The sequence below is a fragment of the Bombina bombina genome, chromosome 10 (genome assembly GCF_027579735.1).
Source record: "Bombina bombina isolate aBomBom1 chromosome 10, aBomBom1.pri, whole genome shotgun sequence".
Classification (NCBI taxonomy): domain Eukaryota; kingdom Metazoa; phylum Chordata; class Amphibia; order Anura; family Bombinatoridae; genus Bombina; species Bombina bombina.
The window spans coordinates 27794912-27815799 of NC_069508.1; the positions used below are offsets into that span (position 1 = coordinate 27794912).

General features: G+C 38.3%; 1 pseudogene; it reads left to right on the plus strand.

Moving 5' to 3' along the window:
* The window catches only part of LOC128640674 (calcium-activated chloride channel regulator 1-like), a 125832-nt pseudogene that overhangs the window by 34690 nt on the left and 70254 nt on the right, over positions 1-20888 (plus strand).

Below are 20888 nucleotides of genomic sequence, written 5' to 3' on the forward strand. Positions count from 1 at the left end.
TAAAAGGAGATCCAGTTTGTTAGATGCATGAGAAAATACACCATAAGCTGAATGTCACTGGCAGACAGACTATTCACATACTGTACCTGCAGACTGAATATTTATTGTGCTTTATAAATTATTATTATTATTGTTATTATTAATAATAATAATTATGATAATCCTATATAATAAAAGGCCAGGTATGTTTGTCAGATGCAGGCATGCGCAGTAGAGACTGCAGAGGACAAACATACCTGGCCTTGAGCAGCAGAGTAGTGCGCACTGCGGAAGCTGCTGTGATGGGGGAGTTACCGGGATGTGCACAAGGGGCGTGGCCGGCGGGAGAGAGGTGGGAGAGACCAAAAGAGGTGGGAGAGACCAAAAGAGAGGAGGGAAAGAGAGAAAGCAAGCAAAAGAGGGGGAAAGAGAGAGAAAGAGCAAAAGAGAGGGGAGAGAGAGCAAAAGAGAGGAGGGAGTGAGCGAGCAAAAGAGGGAGGGGGAGAGAGAGCAAAAGAGGGGGAGAAAAAGAGAGAGCAAAAGAGGTGGAGAGAGAGAGCAAAAGAGGGGGGAGAGAGCAAAAGAGAGGGGGAGAGAGAGAGCAAAAAAGAGGGGGAGAGAGAGAGCAAAAGAGGGGGGGAGAGAGCAAAAGAGGGGGGGAGAGAGAGAGCAAAAGAGAGCGGAGAGAGAGAGAGCAAACGAGAGGAGAGAGAGAGCAAAAGAGAGGGGGAGAGAGCAAAAGAGGGGGGAGAGAGAGAGCGCAAAATAGGGGGGAGAGAGTGAAAGCGAGTGGAAAGAGAGAGCAAAAGAGAGCGGAGATAAAGCAAAAGAGAGGGGGGAGAGAAAGCAAAAGAGAGGTGGAGCAAGAGAGAGCGCAAAAGAGAGGGGGAGAGAGAGCAAAAGAGAGGGGGAGAGAGAGCAAAAGAGAGGGGGAGAGAGAGCAAAAGGGAGAGGGGGAGAGAGAGAGCAAAAGAGGGGGGGGGGAGAGAGAACGAGAGCAAAAGAGGAGGGAGAGAGCAAAAGAGGAGGAGAGAGAGAGCAAAAGAGTGGGAAGAGAGAGAGAGCAAAAGAGGGGGGAGAGAGCAAAAGAGGGGGAGAGAGAGCGCAAAAGAGAGAGTGCAAAATAGGGGGAGAGAGAGCACAAAAGTGTGGGAGAGAGAGAGAGCACAAAAGAGTGTGAGAGAGAGAGCCCAAAAGAGGAGGATAGAGAGCTCAAAAGAGAGGGGGGAGAGAGCGCAAATGAGAGGGAGCGAAAGAGCTCAAAAGAGAGGGGGGAGAGAGAGAGTTTAAAAGAGAGGGAGGAGAGAGAGCACAAAAGAGAAGGGGGAGAGAGTGCAAAAGAGGGAGAGAGAGGGCGCAAAAGAGAGGGGGAGAGCGCACAAAAGACAGGGGGAGAGAGTGCAAAAGAGAGGGCAAGAGAGTGCAAAAGAGAGGGGGGAGAGAGCGCAAAAGAGAGGGGGAGAGAGAGCAAAATAGAGGGGGTGAGAGAGCAAAAGAGAGGGGGGAGAGAGAGCAAAAGAGAGGGAGAAAGAGAGCAAAAGAGAGGGGGAGAGAGAGAGCGCAAAAGAGGAAGGAGAGAGAAAGCAAAAGTGGGGGGAGAGAGAGTAAAATAGGGGAGAAAGAACAAAAGAGGGGGAGAGAGAGCAAAAGAGGGGGGAGAGAGAGCAAAAGAGGGGGGAGAGAGAGCAAAATAGGGGAGAGAGAGAGAGCAAAAGAGGGGGAAAGAGCAGAAGAGGGGGGAAAAGAGAAAGAGAGCGAACAAAAGTGGGGAGAGAGAGCAAAAGAGGGGGGAGAGAGCAAAAGAGGGGGAGAGGGCACAAGAGGAGAGAGAGAGAGCAAAGAGGGGGGAGAGAGAGAGAGCGCAAAAGAGAGTGGAGAGAGAGAGGGAGCAAGGGTTGGAACCGCGGTACTTAAAAAATTGGCCCGTGTACACGGGCTTTAGGACTAAATATATATATATAAAAAAACTAACCTGATGCTCTTAAAAAGCCAAACTTTAAATATTGTGCGCATATTAACATATTCTCCCTTAGAAGTCAACAGAGCAAAAAAAAGTGTGTGTGTATGGGGGGGAACTAACACCCAATTCGCATGCAAACCCGATCGCATAACCCGACATGAAAAAATGAATATTTCATATTCCAATGTTCTTCACATAGAAGAATATGTTCTATTTATTCATAAATACATATTTCTACATATCTCTGATGATATTTCGGTAACATATATATAGCTATATATAGGAATATCTATTTATAAATACACAGAACATATTCTGCTACGGACAGAACATAGGAATGTGAAATATTTACAGTAAACACATACAGCTAAATTACGAGTTTTGTGTTATGAGTGAAAAAGCATCATTATGCTTCATAACGCTGCTTTTTCCCTAACGCTGTTATTACAAGTCTTGTCAGAAAAGGTGTACCGCACACCTTTTTGGTCGTCACGCAACGTCAGTACCGCATTTTTAAAAAAGTCCTTTTTCAATAAGACTCCCATAGTGCTGGTATTACGAGTTTTGCTGTGAGGCTAAAAAGTGAGCGGTACAGCCTAAAATGACAAGATTCGTAACGCCATCTAAAGTCAGTAGTTATGAGTTTTACGTTACAAATCTGTAACATAAAACTCATAACTAAAGTGTAACAAAGTACACTAACACCCATAAACTACCTATTAACCCCTAAACCGAGGCCCTCCTGCATCGCAAATACTAAAATAAAATGATTAACTCCTAATCTGCCGCTCCAGACATCGCCGCCACTTAAAAAATTTATTAACCCCTATTCTGCCGCTCCCTAACATCTTCGCCACTATAATAAACCTATTAACCCCTAAACTGCTGCCCTCCCGCATCACTACATAAATATATTAACCCCTTAACCTAACCCTAACGTAACCCTAACCCTAACACCCCCTAACTTAAATATAATTAAAATAAATTTAAATAAAACTTACAATTATTACCTAAATAATACCTATTTAAAATTAAATACAAACTTACCTGCAAAATAAAACCTAAGCTAGCTACAAAATAACTAATAGTTATATAGTAGCTAGCTTAGGTTTTATTTTTATTTCACAGGTAAGTTTGAATTTATTTTAACAAGGTAGACTAGTTAGTAAATAGTTAGTAACTATTTAATAACTACCAAGTTAAAATAAATACAAACTTACCTGTAAAATAAAACCTAACCTGCCTTACACTAAAAACTAACATTACAATAAAATAAAAAAATTTAATTAATCAAATACAATTATCTAAATGACAAAAAAAATAAACACTAAATTACACAAAATAAAAAACGAAATTGTCAAAAATACAAATTAATTACTCCTAATCTAATAGCCCTATCAAAATAAAAAAGCCCCCCCAAAGTAAAAAAAAAATCCTAGCCTATACTAAACTGCCAATGTCCCTTAAAAAGGCCTTTTGCGGGGCATTCCCGCTCTTTTACCTGTAAAAAAAAAAATACAAACAACCCCCCAACATTAAAACCCACCACCCACACAACCAAACCCCCCAAATAAAATTCTATCTAAATAAACCTAAGATAACCATTGCCATGAAAAGGGCATTTGGATGGGCATTGCCCTTAAAAGGGTATTTAGCTCTTTTACGGTGCCCAAACCCTAAGCTAAAAATAAAACCCACCCAATAAATGCTTAAAAAAACATAACACTAACCCCCGACGATCCACTTACAGTTTTTGAAGACCGGACACTCATCCTCATCCAAGCGAGCAGAAGTCTTCATCCAGACGGCATCTTCTATCTTCCATCCGGCGCGGAGCGGGTTCATCTTCAAGACATCCGGCGCGGAGCATCCTCTTATTCCGATGGTTGCTGTAGAATGAAGTTTCCCTTTAAGTGATGTCATCCAAGATGGCGTCCCTTACATTCCGATTGGCTGATAGAATTCTATCAGACAATAGAAATTAAAGGGGAAAAAATCCTATTGGCTGATGGATGAAGATAGAAGATGCCGTCTGGATGAAGATTTCTGCCCGCTTGGATGAAGACTTCTGCTGGCTTCAATGAGGACTTCTACCTGATGGACTTCTACCCGATGGATATCCGGTCTTCGAAAACTGTAAGTGGATCGTCAGGGGATAATTTCGTTTTTTAGTTTGTGCATTTAGTGTTTATTTTTTTTTGTAATTTAGATAATTGTATTTGATTAATTTAATTATTTTATTTTATTGTAATGTTAGTTTTTAGTGTAAGGCAGGTTAGGTTTTATTTTACAGGTAACTTTGTATTTATTTTAACTAGCTAGTTATTAAATAGTTACTAACTATTTACTAACTAGTCTACCTAGATAAAATAAATACAAACTTACCTCTATTCAAAATGCCAAAGGACACAGAATTTGACAGACATAAAATCATACTTTAGCATCAGCAAGGCCACTCTCAAAAGGAAATCAGCAAACAAACTGGATACTCAAGCTTTTATAAAGAAATCTGAAGAATCAGGAGAGGTCAAGAACAAAAAAAGGACTGGAAGGCCATGAAAACTTTCAAAATCTGATGAGAAGCTTCTCAAAGTTTCTTCTTTGAGAGATCGGATGAAGTCCAGCAAGGACCTGGCTCAGGATCTGGCAGCTTCATCTGGATGCCAAGTTGACTGTTCTACAGTCTGAAGAAGCTTGATCAGGAATGGTCTTTGTGGAAGGAAAGCAGTCAAGAAACCACTTTTTTGGAAGGGGAAAAGGGTGAAAAGGATAAGATATACTAAAGCTCACAAAGATTGGAATGAAGATCAGTGGAGAAGAGTATTAAGGAGTGACAAATCCAAGCTTGAAATTTTTAGGTCCAAACGTTGACAATATGTGAGAAGAAAAGTTGAAGAGAGATGGAAAAATAAGTGCTTGGGGCCTTCAGTGTAACATGGTGGAGGGTCTGTCCTGGTTTTGGACTGCATTACTGCCAGTGGTGTTGGCAATATTGTCGGAATTGATAGGATAGACAGGTTTTCATTCATCATGCCATTCCTTCTGGAAAGTGCCTGATTGGGAATGGTTTTATTTTTTCAGCTTGATAATGATCCCAAGCACACTGCTAATGCAGTGAAATCATATTTGGAGAGAAAACCAGCTGATAAAACACTGACAGTCATGGACTGGCCTCCACAGAGTCCAGATCTGAATATTATAGAGGCAATATGGGTTCACTTGGACAGAAAAATAAATAAAAGACAACCTAAAACTAAAGAACTGTGCTGAAAGAAGACTGATATAATATACCAGAAGATTACTTCAGAAAACTTCAGGACAGTCTCCTTAAAAGAGTTCAAGATTTGCTTAGTGCCAAGGGAGGTCACAGTAAATACTGACTTTTGCCTGAAGAAGCCATTTTGTTCTGATTTTTTATATATATATATTGTGTACATATTTCTTGTATTTTCTGTTTGTATCTTAATGAAGAGACCAAAAAATAGATATGGATGGTCATTAAAACTTTGCTAAAACAACAAATCTAATGGTGGCCTAAGACTTTAGCACAGTACTGTATGTGTACATATGTATTTATGCGTTTATATGTGATACATATATACACATATAAATACATAAATACATATGTACACACACACACATATATATATATATATATACATATTTAGATATGTATATGTATGTATCTCTGTGTGAAAGCCCTTTGCCTGTCTTTTTTTATAACACCTGAGACCTCATATCTTTGAGCCCTTATAACTTGTTTGTGCAATATTTATTTTCTAATCATTTTTATTAAATGGTGTTATTATGAGTGTAACTGTACTTTGTAATGCAATTTCTATGAGACCTATTTACCATTTGTCTGTCAGACCTGATCCGACAGTGCGGATTAGGTCCGACAGACATCGCTGAATGCGGAGAGCAATATGCTCTCCGTATTCAGCATTGCACCAGCAGCTCTTGTGAGCTGCTGGTGCAACACCACCCCCTACAGATTCGCGGCCAATCGGCCGCCATCAGGGGTGTCAATCAACCCGATCGTACTCGATCGGGTTGAATTCCGGCGATTCCTGTCCGCCTCATCAGAGCAGGCAGACAGGGTTATGGAGCAGCGGTCTTTAGACCGCTGCTTCATAACTGGTGTTTCTGGCGAGCCTACAGGCTCGCCAGAAACACAGACCCTCAAGCTCCGTACGGAGCTTGATAGATAGGCCCTATGTGTTTTGTGAGACTTTTTTGTTTTGAGACAATTGCGATCACATTTACTTTCAACTTGTAATACATGTTCTAATGTGTATTAAAGAGGTGGCTCACACTTTTCATGATGGCCTGTACAGAGTATGGACACCTCAAACTGAAGACTTAGAGCAATCTCTCAAGAACTCTGTTAAGATTTTTTATACATATATATGCTCCAGCCCCTTTAAGACCACACTACAAGATAGGGACAGCCTATCAACTATGGCAAAGAGTTTCCCCTCCATGATAGCAGCTGTCCTTCTTTGGAGATTAAACATAGGGGAGCCTACTATCCAGTGAATCCACCTATGCTACGCAAAATGCCTTCTATACATGTAGGACCCTGAAGGTGGCACTCTTGCTATATCTATGCACACCCCTTAGCTTTGACATGAGATTCTGGAGGTGTATCATTAGTGAATATCCTGAGGAACTGACCATTGTGCTACACTTTGTACCTGACATACTTTGGAGCAGGCTAGTACTTTCAATAGCTGAAGAACAACATTAGACTCTCCTTAACTAACTAATACATTGGAGTCTACATTCTTTTCCAAAACTCTATTCCAGACACCAGCTTACAGAGATGTATAATTCTACCCTCTTATAAAAGGTTCAAATGCAAGACATTATCATAGTCATACTTGGGAACTTTCTTCTAACATGGAATGTTTAGGCTTCTATGGGTACCGTTCTTCACTGTTTTGACTGTTTTGTGATAATTGGGATTTAGCATAATATCTATCTATGTATATCTTCTACTATGGGTACTACTACAACATCTACACATATATTGTGTAAAGTTTATAATGAAACATATTACTGCTATGTGTATTGTGTATTGGAGATCATCTTGTTAAGATAATTAAGCTCATAGCTGCCATATAGCCATTAGTTCAAGTGGGCATATTTAGTAAATGTTTAATATGGTTTATATCTAGTGATCTCCTTTTGACCCTAGCGTTCCCACATGTGTAGTTCTGTATGTGTTTAGATGTATTTAGCACTGCTGATTGGTTATTAATATACAGATACCTTTTGATGTTCCCTTGTAGAGCCTATTAATATCTATTGCTAAATGTTGAACTCTTTATTTAACTAGACCTATCTTTGTCTTATGATAAGTAAGCCTCCAACTTTCACATGATATAACATTTGCAGTGGTATCTGGATACGGATATAAATATAGCGCCCGGCTTCAGGGTGGTAGTGTTCCTTTTACTATCTCACTTATTTATTAGTCAGGTTAAATGTTATGTATAATGTGAGGTTGAACGTAAGGCTGTATACAATTAATATGCTTATGATTTTATTAAATACTCATAGCTCTTCCTTCATATAGTTATTGTACATATTATGTTATCCCCCCCCCCCTATATTTACAGTTCTCTGAGTGCATTTGTTAGACACCAGAGACTAAACCGCTGTTTCCCTCGAAAACACTGCCTTTATGTTTATTTCACGGTCTGTTGCAGTAATGATGGAAATTATGTCATTATTTTGGTAGTATTGGGAAGACTCGGTGTGAGTAGGCATTATCATATTCAGTTGCAATACAACTATAGTAAGGGGTTTTAAAACTCAAACTAATGAGCCTTTTATTTATTTATTTATTTTTTGTCTTCGCTGGGGTCTGGTGTTGGCCCAAGGGCCCTGGGCAGCACCGGGTTCGGTGGAGTGTACATTAGCTTATATTTCTTGGTTTCATATATACTTACTCTATATACAGTATATGTGTGTATGTATACATATATGTATATTTTGATAGTCTTGATCCCCTGCTACCGGTCATAAGCATCTTATCATGTTTCTTTTTTTTCCTTTCCCAATTTTATATTACCTAACATGTTGAAGGTGCTGCAACAGGTCCTTACTTTATTTTTTATTTTTCTTTCTTTACTTTACATATATAAGTACAACATACGTATGAAAAGTTGTTTAAAATCACATGCTCTATCTGAATCATGGGGAAAAAATGTGGATTTCATTTCCAAAAAACAGTGAATCTAGGCTGATTACTCTGTACCTCATCACTGTATCTCTTAACCATGTTTAAATACCTTTAGAACATTCTTATTTGTTTTGTTCCAGGTGCTCTCCTAATATTAGAGGAGAAAATATAATTCAGCAATGTAATGGAGGTTTTTGCACAACAAGGACGTGCAGCGTTGACCCCAACACAGGCCTTTATGAAGATGGCTGTTCTTTTGTACTTGATAAGAACCAACTTACTCAAGAATCCATCATGTACTCTCAGTCACTACCTTCTGTAAGTATTGTCACATCTATATGAGCATAAAAGACACATTTGATCAGTCACCTAGTCACATAAAAAATAGTAAATATGTACCCACTTCCATATTGCATGGATCATAAAAATGAGGCAACCGCCTTTCTTATTTAATTATTTTTTGCATTGCACTTACAATCAGTGGGGATTTAGCAAGGCATGATGTCACATTTTTATCTTTTAGAACACACAATGAGGCCCATTTATCAAGCTCTGAATGGAGCTTGAAGGCCAGTGTTTCTGGCGAGGCTCCATAACCCTGTCCGCCTGCTCTGATGACGAGGACAGAGATCGCCACAATTCAACCCAATCGAGTACAATCGGGTTGATTGACACCCCCCTGCTGGTGGCCAATCAGCCAATTGGATGAGAGCTACTGTAATTCTATTGGTTGATTTGAATAGCCAATAGAATGTCAGTAGCTCTTATTCTATTGGCTATTCAAATCAGCCAATAGAATTACAGTAGCTCTCATCTGATTGGCTGATTTGAATTTGAAGGCTCAAATGAGCCAATAGGAATTCAAGGGACGCCATTTTTAATTGCGTACCTGGAATTCCTATTCAGTGTACGGCGAGATCGTATGAAGAGGATCCTCCACGCTCCATGGCTCCGCGGTCTTCAGTTCCAGCGTCGCCGATCTTCAGTTCCAGCATCACCGGTCTTCAGTTCCAGAGTGGACGGTCTTCAGCTCCGCGGTCATCGATCTTAAACTCCTCTGCTCCACGCCAGCTGGTTCCTGGAAGAAGAAGAGGTCACCGCTTGGAAGAAGACTTCACCGCCTGGAACAGGGCCTTCTCCGCCGGTCTTCAGGACAGGTAAGGACCACTTGGGGGTTAGACTTAGGTTTTTTTAAGGGGGGATCGGGTGGGTTTTAGAGTAGGGGTGTGTGGGTGGTGGGTTGTAATGGGGGGGGTTTGTTCTTTTTTTTTTACAGGTAAAATAGCTGATTACTTTTGGGCAATGCCCCGCAAAAGGCCCTTTTAAGGGCTGGTAATAGAGCTGATTACTTTTGTAATTTAGTTTAGGGTAGGGAAATTTATTATTATTTTGGGGGGCTTTTTTATTTTATTAGGGGGCTTAGATTAAGAGTAATTAGCTTAAAATTCTTGTAATCTTTTTTTATTTTTTGTAATTTAGTGTTTGTTTTTTTTGTAATATAGTTTAGTTTATTTAATTGTATTTTAGTTTAGATAATTGTAGTTTATTTAATTAATTTATTGATAGTGTAGTGTTAGGTGTAATGGTAACTTAGGTTAGGATTTATTTTACAGGTAATTTTGTAATTATTTTAACTAGGTAGTTATTAAATAGTTATTAACTATTTAATAGCTACTGTACCTAGTTAAAATAAATACAAAGTTACCTGTAAAATAAATATAAACCCTAAAATAGCTATAATGTAATTATTAATTATATTGTAGCTATCTTAGGGTTTATTTTATAGGTAAGTATTTAGTTTTAAATAGGAATTATTTAGTTATTAATATTAATATTATTTAGATTTATTTAAATAATTAAGTTAGGGGGTGTTAGGGTTAGACTTAGGTTTAGGGGGTAATATATTTAATATAGGTGGCGGCGGTGTAGGGGGCTCAGATTAGGGGTTAATAAATGTAAGATAGGTGGTGGCAGTGTAGGGGGCTCAGATTAGGGGTTAATAAATGTAAGATAGGTGGCGGTGGTGTAGGGGGATCAGATTAGGGGTTAATAAATGTAAGATAGGTGGCGGCGGTGAAGGGGGATCAGATTAGGGGTTAATAAATGTAAGATAGGTGGCGGCGGTGTAGGGGGCTCAGATTAGGGGTTAATAAATGTAAGATAGGTGACGGCGGTGTAGGGGGATCAGATTAGGGGTTAATACATGTAAGATAGGTGGCGGCGGTGTAGGGGGATCAGATTAAGGGTTAATACATGTAAGATAGGTGGCGGCGGTGTAGGGGGGGTCAGATTAGGGGGTAATACATATAATATAGGTGGCGGCGGGGTCCGGGAGCGGCGGTTTAGGGGTTAAACACTTTATTAGGTATTGCGGTGGGGGATTGCGGTTGACAGGTAGATAGACATTGCGCATGCGTTAGGTGTTAGGTTTTATTTTGCAGGCAGTTTAGGGAGTTACGGGGCTCCAATTCTCAGCATAAGGCTTACTACGCCTGCATTTTGTGGCGAGGTGAAAATGGAGTAAGATTTCTCCATTTTCGCCACGTAAGTCCTTACGCTGTATATTGGATACCAAACTGCACGGGTTTGGTATATCAGTCTATGGGGCAAAAAACTACGGGCGAAGGGTGAAATATACGAGTGTAACTTCTAGGTTACACCGTATATGTGATACCAAACCCGCGCAAAATTTGGCGTCGCTGGCTTCTGCAGGCAACGCTGCATATCGGATCGGGCCCTTGATAAATAGGCCTCATAGTCACAATTTTACCAAAGTTTAGTAAAAATAAGTCTCATATGGTAATGAAGGCTGGGCACATAATGAATATTAAATAGTTCCTAAAGGAGCATGAAACTCAGTATGTAACTATTTAAAGAAAACAATAAATTAATATATGTTCATTAATTATTTTGCAGTTTTTCTTTAAAATAACCTTTAAAGGGTGCTTGTTCCACTTACTCCACAGAGTTTCAATGGTACTTTAGTATGGTGAAATGTACTGGCCTAAACCATGATTGGTTATCTCAGATTAAAAGCTCTCTTACATCTCTCCCTTATTGGCTACAACAAAGGAGACCAGTAACATGGATTCATTCCTCATAGTCATAACTATTCTATTTTTACAAAGTAGCCAAGAGTGAAGAACACTGAGAACTTATTGTTTTAAAATTATAAACGTTAACATCATAAAATGTGTAACCAATACAGTTTAAAAACGTGTAATGGGAGCTATTGATTTAATAAATTAGGTAATATTAATTGCATGCCTTAATATACATTAAAATCAATATACAATTCCCTGTAAAAAATAATAATTATGAGTCGTTTGAAACATTTCTTTGCAACATACTTTCATTAATGTTGTATGAATTGTCTGTAATAATAATTTTCACAGCCCCTATAGAGCTTGGAGTGTATCATTTGGGATTCAGAACTTTCACTCTATAACATGCAACACTGCTCGATCACTGCAGGAGCTAACTTATATTTGTATTTATCAAGCAGCGGTTGCTGCTTCGGAGGCCCATCGTTTCAGAAGCAGCGGCCGTAAGAGCTAAAAGGTGGCAGATTTAAATCACCACAATCCAAAACGATTGGGATGATTGAAAGCCGGATTGGTAGCCAGTGAGCAAGGGGCATCATTGCCCTAGCATTTCGTGTTAAACCGATATTAAACCCACATTTTTTCTTTCATGATTTAGATAGAGCAGCAATTTTAATCAACTTTTTAATTTACTCCTATTACATTTTCTTTGTTCTCCTGGTATCTTTATTTGGAAAGCAGGAATGTAAGCTTTTTTTTTTGGTTCAACACCCTGGGTAGTGCTTGCTGATTGGTGGCTATAATTAGCAAATGCTACCCAGGTCCTGAACCAAAAAACGTCCGTCTCCTTTGCTTACATTCCTGCTTTTCAAATAAAGATACCAAGAGAACGAAGAAAATTTGATAATAGGAGTAAATTAAAAAGTTGCTTAAAATTGCTGCTCTATCTGAATCATAATTCATTAAAATTATGGTGGAGATAAAAGTTTGAGATTAAAATCCTCCATGCCTCAAAAGTAAATCAATATAAAAAATGTTTGCATAGGAAATTGGCACATCTAGGAAAGTATCCCCGCTTGCTTTTCCCCAGTAAAACTCCATATACATTGTTACCAATGCACAAGAGGATTCTGGGTAAGATATGCAAATCAGATTTTCAAAATCTCTATCTGAATCATGAAAGAAAAAAATAGGGGTTTCATATCCATTTAAGGGTTAGATTACGAGTCACCCACTAACTGTTGTGCGTTAGCTAAAAGGGGTAAACACGTTTGATTGATCGCTATTGCATTTAACGTGCGTCAATCAACTGTTACGCTCAACATAAAAGTTGCACAAAACACATCAAACATAAATTTAAAAGTACATTTACACTCAAAATATCACTACAAAATTGCATACAAAATTTAAGGGCTTAAAGGTTTGAGGTTTTGGGTGAAAAAGGCTGCAAAGGGCTTTAACATAAGCATAAACATGTCTAAATATAGGACCAGATTACAAGTGAAGCGCTAAATATTGCTTTTGTGAAAGCGATATTTGCGCTTCACTGAGTAATACCAACACACGCTAATGTGCGCTGGTATTACAAGTTGAGAGCAATGCGAATACAAGCTAATGTTTGCATTGCTGGGAAGCATTGTGCTCAAAAAAATCACGCATCCATAGGCTTCAAGTTGCGCAGCGATGGCACCAAATTATAAATTTGTATGTATATGACTATAAACATATATATTAATGTGTTAATGTCTGTATATACATATATTAACATATCTATTAAGCTTCGTATGAAGCTTGATGCCCTGTGTTTCTGGCGAGCCAGCTCTGAGGAGGCGGACAGACATTGCTGCAATTCAACCTGATCGAATACGATTGGGTTGATTGACACCCCCCTGCTGGCCGCCGATTGGCCGTGAATCTGCAGGGGGCGGCGTTGCACCAGCAGTTCACAAGAGCTGCTGGTGCAATGCGAAGAGCGTATCGCTCTCCACATTCAGAAAGGTCTGTCAGACATTATCCGCAATATCAGATCATGTCCGACAGGCCTTTCATAAATAGGCCCCATAGCATATACATACATATATATTGAAAGGGAACACACAGCTCCCATTGACTCCAATGTAAAGACACTTTTTAGTGCAGTTTTTTTTTCTAATGCCCCACAGTTGCTTTTTTTTAACTGTTGCTTTTGTAAAAAGAAAAAGAAAAATAATTGGGGCACATTTAGAAAATTAACCAGAGATCTGGGGCGCGATCCGATATACGGCGTACTTTCGGCGCAAGCGAGGGAGCCCGCGGCACCCATAGTTTCACCTCGCACATCGGGGTATTACATATATGGCGCCGGCAGTTTCTAAAGTGCCGTAAGTCTGATAAACCAGCGATGTCCAGAAATAAGCGTAACTACAAATTTCTGGAGTCGCCAGTTACTTACGGCACTTTAGAAACTGCCGGCGCCTAAAAAAAAATAACTAACTTATCAAATCTCCCGTAACTGTCTAACACGCCTCCCTAACATCATCCCGACACGTATACCCCTATATCCGCAATCCCCCCTCTCACTCCTAATAATAAACGTATTAACCCCTAAACCACCACTCCCGGACCCCGCTGCCACTAAATAAAGTGTTTAACCCCTAAACTGCCGCTCCCGGACCCCGCCGCCACCTACATTAAATATATTAACCCCTAATCTGACCCCCCTACACCGCCGCCACCTACATTAAATATATTAGCCTCTAATCTGATCCCCCTACACCACCACCACCTACATTAAATATATTAACCCCTAATCTGATCCCCCTACACCGCCACCAGCTACATTAAATATATTACCCCCAAACCTAAGTCTAACCCTAACACCCCATAACTTAATTATTATTTAAATAAATCTAAATAATATTAATATTATTAACTAAAGTTTTCCTATTTAAAACTAAATACTTACCTATAAAATAAACCCTAAGATAGCTACAATATAATTAATAATTACATTGTAGCTATTTTAGGATTTATATTTATTTTACAGGTATATTTGTATTTATTTTAACTAGGTACAATAGCTATTAAATAGTTAATAACTATTTAATAGCTACCTAGTTAAAATAATTACAAAATTACCTGTAAAATAAATATAAATCCTAAAATAGCTACAATGTAATTATTAATTATATTGTAGCTATCTTAGGGTTTATTTTATAGGTAAGTATTTAGTTTTAAATAGGAAAACTTTATATTACAAAAAACAAACAAACACTAAATTACAAAAAATAAAAAAAATATTACAAGAATTTTAATCTAATTACACCTAATCTAAGCCCCCTAATAAAATAAAAAAGCCCCCCAAAATAATAAAATTTCCCTACCTTAAACTAAATTACAAAGTAACCAGCTCTTTTACCAGCCCTTAAAAGGGCTTTTTGCGGGGCATTGCCCCAAAGTAATCAGCTCTTTTACCTGTAAAAAAAAAGCAATACAATACCCCCCCAACATTACAACCCACTACCCACACACCCCTACTCTAAAACCCTGCCGATCCCCCCTTAAATAAACCTAACTCTACCCCATTGAAGATCACCCTACCTTGAGCCGTCTTCACCAAGCCGGGCCGAATTCTTCATCCGATGAGGGCACAAGTGGTCCTCCAGCCGGGCAGAAGTCTTCATCCGATCGGGGCAGAAGAGGTCCTCCATCCAGCAGAAGTCTTCATCCAAGTGGCATTTTCTATCTTCATCCTTGTGGCGATGAGCGGCTCCATCATGAAGACCTCCGGAGCGGAACATCCTCCTCGGCCGATAACAACACGACGAATGGCTGGTCCTTTAAATGACGTCATCCAAGATGGCGTCCCTCGAATTCCGATTGGCTGATAGGATTTTATCAGCCAATCGGAATTAAGGTAAGAAAAATTCGATTGGTTGATTGAATCAGCCAATCGGATTGAAGTTCAATCCGATTGGTTGATTCAATCAGCCAATTGGATTGAACTTTAATCCGATTGGTTGATTGAATCAGCCAATCGGATTAAAGTTCAATCCGATTGGTTGATTCAATCAGCCAATTGGATTGAACTTAAATCCGATTGGCTGATTGAATCAACCAATCGGATTTTTCCTACCTTAATTCCGATTGGCTGATAGAATCCTATCAACCAATCGGAATTCAAGGGACGTCATCTTGGATGACGTCATTTAAAGGACCAGCCATTCGTCGGGTAGTCGTCGGCCGAGGAGGATGTTCCGCGCCGGAGGTCTTCATGATGGAGCCGCTCATCGCTGCAAGGATGAAGATAGAAGATGCCGCTTGGATGAAGACTTCTGCTGGATGGAGGACCTCTTCTGCCCCGATCGGATGAAGACTTCTGCCTGGCTGGAGGAACACTTGTGCCCGCATCGGATGAAGAGTTCGGCCCGGCTGGGTGAAGACGGCTCAAGGTAGGGTGATCTTCAATGGGGTAGTGTTAGGTTTATTTAAGGGGGGATCGGGGGGGTTTTAGAGTAGGGGTGTGTGGGTGGTGGGTTGTAATGTTGGGGGGGGGTATTGTATTGCTTTTTTTTTACAGGTAAAAGAGCTGATTATTTTGGGGCAATGCCCCGCAAAAAGCCCTTTTAAGGGCTGGTAAAAGAGCTGGTTACTTTGTAATTTAGTTTAGGGTAGGGAAATTTTATTATTTTGGGGGGCGTTTTTATTTTATTAGGGGGCTTAGATTAGGTGTAATTAGATTAAAATTCTTGTAATTTTTTTTATTTTTTGTAATTTAGTGGGGTTTTTTTTGTAATATAGTTTAGTTTAATTAATTGTATTTTATATTAGATAATTGTAGTTAATTAATTAATTTAATTAATTTATTGATAGTGTAGTGTTAGGTGTATTTGTAACTTAGGTTAGGATTTATTTTACAGGTAATTTTGTAATTATTTTAACTAGGTAGCTATTAAATAGTTATTAACTATTTAATAGCTATTGTACCTAGTTAAAATAAATACAAATATACCTGTAAAATAAATATAAATCCTAAAATAGCTACAATGTAATTATTAATTATATTGTAGCTATCTTAGGGTTTATTTTATAGGTAAGTATTTAGTTTTAAATAGGAATACTTTAGTTAATAATATTAATATTATTTAGATTTATTTAAATAATAATTAAGTTATGGGGTGTTAGGGTTAGACTTAGGTTTGGGGGTAATATATTTAATTTAGTGTTTGTTTGTTTGTTTTTTGTAATATAGTTTAGTTTATTTAATTGTATTTTATATTAGATAATTGTAGTTAATTAATGTAATTAATTTATTGATAGTGTAGTGTTAGGTGTATTTGTAACTTAGGTTAGGATTTATTTTACAGGTAATTTTGTAATTATTTTAACTAGGTAGCTATTAAATAGTTATTAACTATTTAATAGCTATTGTACCTAGTTAAAATAAATACAAATATATCTGTAAAATAAATATAAATCCTAAAATAGCTACAATGTAATTATTAATTATATTGTAGCTATCTTAGGGTTTATTATATAGGTAAGTATTTAGTTTTAAATAGGAATACTTTCGTTAATAATATTAATATTATTTAGATTTATTTAAATAATAATTAAGTTATGGGGTGTTAGGGTTAGACTTAGGTTTGGGGGTAATATATTTAATGTAGCTGGCGGCCGTGTAGGGGGATCAGATTAGGGGTTAATATATTTAATGTAGGTGGCGGCGGTGTAGGGGGATCAGATTAGGGGTTAATATATTTAATGTAGGTGGCGGCGGTGTAGGGGTCAGATTAGGGGTTAATATATTTAATGTAGGTGGCGGCGGGGTCCGGGAGCGGCGGTTTAGGGGTTAAACACTTTATTAGGTATTGCGGTGGGGGATTGCGGTTGACAGGTAGATAGACATTGCGCATGCGTTAGGTGTTAGGGTTTTTTTGGGGGGCATTTTAGGGAGTTACGGTGCTCCCATACTCAGCGCAAGGCCTGCTACGGGTGCATTTTATGGCGAGGTGAAAATGGAGTAAGTTTTCTCCATTTACGCCACGTAAGGCCTTGCACTGGATATTGTATACCAAACTGCACGGGTTTTCTATGTCCGTCTAAGGGGGGAAAAACTACAGGCGAAGGCAGAAATATACGAGCATAACTTCTATGTTATGCCGTATATAGGATACCAAACCAGCGCAAAATTTGGCATCGCCGGCTTTTGCAGGTGACGCTGCATATCGGATCGGGCCCCTGATATCTGGTTAATTTTCGCAGCGCTAATTGCTACTGCGAGTTCGTGGTAGCAATAACCAGACACTTGTAAGTGATGGTTTTATATATATATATATATATATTTATATATAAGTGCATTGGAGCCCTTTGCAGTCAAGAAGCTGAAAACATGAAAAATCTAATTTATGTGTTTAACTATGTATTTACTGTACCAATTCCAATGTTCTTCACTTCACATAGGGGAAACTGTTCTTAAAGGGACAGTCAAGTAAAAAAATAACTTTTATGATTTAAATAGGGCATGTAATTTTAAGCAACTTCCAAACTTACTTTTATCATCAATTTTGCTTTGTTCTCTTGGTATTCTTAGTTAAAAGCTAAACCTAGGGGGGTCATATGCTAATTTCTTAGGTCCTTGAAGACTGCCTCTAATCTGAATGCATTTTGACCACTAGAGGGCTTTAGTTCATGTGTTTCATATAGATAACTTTAAGTTCATGCACGTGAAGTGACCTAGGAGTGAGCACTGATTGGCTAAAATGTAAGTCTGTCAAAAGAACTGAAATAAGGGGGCAGTCAGCAGAAGCTTATATACAAGGTAATTACAGAGATAAAACATGTATAATTATTACTGTGTTGGTTATGCAAAACTCGGGAATGGATAATAAAGGGATTATCTTTCTTTTTAAACAACAAAAATTCTGGTGTTGACTGTCCCTTTTAAGTTTTAAATAGATATTCCTTATATGTATATGTCTATACCTATCTATAATTATATAAATATATTTATATATATATATATATATATATATAAATCCAAAGGTTGCAGAGCGTAAAAAAGCGACAAAGACTCCTTGTAAAGTAAAACAACTTGTCACTTTATTCAAATCTTCACACGGAGTAAAAACATAACAGCTTCCAAGGCTGTATAAAGCACTGAGGTTAAAAACATTCACAATGTCTGACGATCAGGACCTCATGCAGACATGTTTCGTGCGGTTGCGCACAACGTTTCAGGGCTCCTGCCCCTTTCTCAAGCTAGTTTATAAATAAAATACCTTTTATAGGGCCATAATAAAACAGGTGACCAATTACACAACATGGGAGTGTTTTACAGTTACTGACATCATAGCACTTCCTGTGTTAACACCAACACTTACAAAAACAAGATATAACCTTTAACATCCCCCTGTGGAAATTGGAAACCTAAATAAAAACAAATGCAGCAAGTTGATAACCTTGCCACGTAACTGTGGGCAAACCCAAAAATAAGACAATGGGCTATAAGTATACTATAAGTACACTACTAATCGTCTGTATGATATACTCCAGGAAACATATTTAGATTAAAGGTAAAAGATTAAATTCTCTATTTAACCCTTTGGGGTATAGAGTATTAAGAAGCCAAATCCATTTTGTTGGTTAGCCTTATGACCCATTTCAGAAAAATGTGCTGGGACCGGGAGATGTAACATCTTATTATTGCGAATAGTCGACTTATGCTGACAAATGCGATCTCTTATCTTTTGTGTCGTCTCGCCGACATATAATAAACCACATTGGCATTTGAGCGCATAAACCACATAAGTAGAGTCGTATGTAAAAAACCCTTTAATACAATATTTTTCCCCAGCGAATGGATGGGAGATCACTCCCCCATTATTACATTGGGCACAACCTAAACATGGGAATGTGCCCTCCTTAGGGGTCCCAAAAAATTGTCGTTGGGTACTGCCAGTAGGCTTGGCTAATGTGGCACGGACTAATTTTCTACCTATTGTATTACCCCTTCGGTAGGAAGCTCTAGGGTTTTCCCTAAATTCTTTGATCTCTGGGCAAGCCTCCTGTAGGAGGTACCAGTGTTTTTTTTATTATTTTGTAAACATTTTTGCTCATGGTATTATATGAGCTAACAAAATTCAATCTGGTCTGCTCAGGGTTACTTTTGGGTATGTTTTGTCTGACTAGGCAATTTTTTAGAGAGTTTTCAATTTGATCCAACTCTTGAGCATTATAGCCTCTGCTGACAAATTTGTTCTTCATCTTTTTGGTCCTGTCCTGTCTGATCAGAGGGTCTGTTACCATTTTCTCTATTCTTAATAGTTGTGATCTAGGCACACTTTGAAAAACTTGTCGGGGATGGAAACTGTCCCTATGTAGGAGTGTATTCCTGTCAGTTGGCTTCACAAAAAGATCTGTAGACAATCCACCATCTTTCTTATAGACCATTGTGTCCAGGAAGTCCACCCTCTGCGTATCCATTTTACTACTGAATTAAAAAAAAAAAAAAGACAGCATTTTCAATGCTGACTCTAAATTCAGTAAGTGTCTCAGGGGAGCCCCGCCACACGATGAAAAAGTCATCTATGTAGCGGAACCAACCCTGACAATATTTGGAGAACAGTGGATTTGTGTATACATGTCTTTCCTCAATGGCGTCCATTACCAAACAGGCATAAGATGGGGCCACATTGGACCCCATCGCTGTGCCTGTGTTTTGCATAAAAAAATTGATTTTCAAAAATGAAAAAAATGTTAATTAGTACCAAAGTTAACAATTCAATAAGCCATTCCTGTTGTGTCTCATTGTATAACTTACTTCTGGCTAAAGCACAGGAGATGTGGGGACCAGATCGCAAGCAAAACCAATACGACGGAGGTAAATGTTATCAACTTATCCTCACAAAATTTGACATCACATGAGATTTAGGTACTAAATAAGGGACTAACGTTTTGTCCTATGGAGCAAGCAGACACTTTTGCTCTAATGTTAGACTTGACTCGTTTCTTCAGAGGGCTTAGATTAAAAGCCTTTTTCAATACCACCAGTAGAGACTGTTTTGTTGAAAATGGAGAGGACAACAATGAGAGTGTGGCATTTGATACAGGCAATCTTCACAAGTAGTTTAGAAAACAGCACATTAATACCTTTGGCTTGTGGGGCATGGAACCCAGGACCTGCCACATCCCACTGATACTCCAAACAAGCAAAAGGTTGTTCTAGCCACCAAATTTTTTTTTAAAAGTCCTTTATTATTTCACATAGGGTCCACAGAAAAAACTACAATGTTTCAGGTCTGCTATAGGCCCTTAGTCATGTATACTTTGAAACATACAGGTTCATGTTTTATATACCCTTCACCTGTCACCTGTTCTTATGTGAGCACCTAATTATGCATCAATGCCATCTTGTGGATGTCAAAGGTATTCACACATCCAATTTTACTCTGTTTTTTTATCTGGTCACATAAGAAATAATATTGCATACAAAATTTAAAACATAAAACCCATATATACATTATTTAAAAACAGAAGAAATCCTGCACATTATTAGCAGACTAATACAATGCATCACAAAGACTATCCAATCAAACTGGTATATGAAAATTCATAATAGTTGAAAAACTTCATACTAGTTAAAAAAAATGAAAAAATGCCCATGAAAAATATCTACAGAAATATTTAAAGGAACATTTAAAGGAACAGGCTCCAATAAAAATCATTATTCATTATT